Source organism: Hordeum vulgare, chromosome 5H (assembly GCF_904849725.1).
Source record: "Hordeum vulgare subsp. vulgare chromosome 5H, MorexV3_pseudomolecules_assembly, whole genome shotgun sequence".
NCBI lineage: Eukaryota > Viridiplantae > Streptophyta > Magnoliopsida > Poales > Poaceae > Hordeum > Hordeum vulgare.
Window position 1 is genome coordinate 8,765,977 of NC_058522.1, and position 2,819 is coordinate 8,768,795.

A 2,819-nucleotide genomic window follows, 5' to 3' on the forward strand; every position below is an offset into this window, starting at 1 on the left:
ACGGTCGTGCTGTTAAACAATGTGTTTGGGGAACTGCTCGACACCCTAAACGTGGGTGCGGCTATCTCATTATATAGAGGTACCAAGAGGTACAGTACAAGTCATATACAGTTATATACAAACACGCTACGTATATACAATCTGACACCCTCCCTCAATCTTAACTGTGGCCTGAAGTACAAAGCAAGTTAAGATTGTGCCTACATCCTACAAACTGAGGTTGTGGAAGAGGCTTCGTGAAGATGTCAGCAAGTTGATCCTTGGAAGAGATGAACTTGATACGGAGTAGCTTCTGTGCAACACGTTCCCTGACAAAGTGATAGTCAACTTCAATGTGTTTCGTTCGGGCATGGAATACCAGATTCGATGAGAGGTATGTAGCACCGATGTTGTCACACCAAAGTATCGGATGCTGATCTTGAGAGACTCCCAACTCTCTCAACAAAGACTGTACCCATATGAGCTCAGCTGTGGCATTAGCAACCGCCTTGTATTCAGCTTCAGTACTACTGCAAGATACTGTAGCTTGCTTGCGAGCATTCCAGGCGATCAAATTAGGACCAAAGAATACTGCATAGCCCCCCGTGGATCGGCTGTCATCAGGACTACCAGCCCAATCTGCATCTGAGAAGGCCGAAAGCTCACAAGATGTAGCAGGCTGAAGAAGCAAGCCATACGAGGCGGTCAGACACACATAGCGCAGAATCCGCTTCACAGCTGACCAATGAGACGTCCTGGGTGCATGAAGATACTGACATACACGGTTGACTGCATAAGAGACATCCGGTCTGGTGATAGTGAGGTATTGCAGACCACCAACGAGGTTGCGGTACTCGATAGCATCATGAGGCGAAAGAGGGTCTCCATCAAGCGCAGACAACCGATCAGTGGCAGACATAGGAGTGGTAGCATGCTTGCACTTCAACATACCAGCACGGCGCAGCAAGTCGAGAGAGTACTTATGCTGAGTGAGAGTCAACCCAGCAGAAGACCGTGAGACCTCGAGACCAAGGAAATAGTGCAGAGCACCCAAATCCTTGACAGCAAAATCTCCACTCAGCGAAGAAACAAGACGCTCGGCAACAGCATCAGGCGAGCTAATGAGGATGATATCATCCACATAGACCAGCATGTACATCGTCACCTCAGGACGCTGCAGAAGGAACAGTGATGTATCAGCCGTGGAGGAAACAAAACCATGAGCTCGAAGAACCGAGCCAAGGCGTGCATGCCATGTACGAGGAGCCTGCTTCAGTCCATAGAGAGCCTTTACCAGGCGACAGAGATGTTGAGGACGTGCAGGATCAACAAAACCAGGTGGCTGACGCATATAAACCTCCTCCTCTAGAACTCCATGAAGAAAGGCGTTCTGCACATCAAGCGGACGGAGAGACCATCCGCGAGTAATAGCCAAAGAGAGCAGCAAACGAATGGTAGTAGGCTTGATGACTGGACTGAACGTGTCTTCATAATCAAGACCATACCTCTATTTGAAGCCCTTAGCAACTAACCGTGCCTTGTAGCGTTCAATGGAACCATCAGCATGCTTCCTGACCTTGAAGACCCACTTGGAATCAATAATATTGACCCCAGAAACAGGAGGAACGAGCCGCCAAGTATCATTCTTCAGGAGAGCTTGAAATTCCTCCTCCATAGCAGCGCGCCAGTGTGGAATACCGAGAGCAGTCTGAAAGTGTCGAGGCTCAGCAGTGGGATCAGCAACGGCATGGGCAACACAAGCAGCAATCCATGCAACAGTCCCATCAGTGCGCTCCTTTGGACGAAAGACGCCAGCCTGACTGCGTGTACGAGGGCGAAGAGCCACAGCAGGAGGTGACGCTGGCGGCGACGAGGCTGGTGACGACGTCGAGCCAGACGCAGGCGAGGCGGTGTTTGGCGATGCTGGGCCAGCGTCCCTCGCTGGCGAGGCCGGTGATGATGGGCCGGGCGAGGCCGGCCCGCTCGGAGCCGGGGCAGAGCAGGCCACGGGGCCAGGCGACGAGGAGGTGGCCGGGGAGGCTGGGTCGGGCAAGCCCAGCTCGGGCGAAGCTGGGCCGGGAGAAGTTGGCGCGGGGGAGGCCGGCACGGGCGAGGACGGCATGGGCGTGACCGCCATGGGCGGCACGGCAGCGGGCTGGCGGGTGCGACCCGGCGTGCATGCACCATGCACGGGATCGACGACGCCAGCGTAATCGACTTCGGTCGCCTGATCATCCAGAAGCTCAAGGCGAGCACCACGTCCAATACCTGCAGCATGGTTAGGGAGCAACATAGGAGCATATGCAACATCTACAAATTGATCAGGCGAAGGTAAAGCGGAGTGCACAGGTGGTGTAGGATTAGTAGAGTTGTTCGGAAGTGCAGCAAAAGGGAACACGCTCTCATCAAACATGACATCACGAGATATGTAAACGCGATTGGTGGGAACGTGAAGGCACTTGTACCCTTTATGAAGGGAACTGTACCCAAGAAAAACACACTTTTTAGACCGAAACTCTAGCTTATGTTTATTGTACGGACGAAGGTGAGGCCAACATGCACATCCAAAAACCTTCAGGAAAGTGTAGTCTGGGAGTTCATTGAGCAAGAGTTCAAGAGAAGTTTTCATTTGCAAGAGTCGTGAAGGAAGCCTATTTATTAAAAAACAGGCTGTGGAGAAAGCATCACTCCAAAACCAAAAGGGAATGGAGGCATGAGCTAGTAAAGTAAGGCCAGTTTCTACAAGATGACAATGCTTACGTTCAGCGGCGCCATTCTCCTGATGTGTATGAGGACAAGACACACGGTGCGAGATCCCAAGCTTATTAAAGAACAAATTG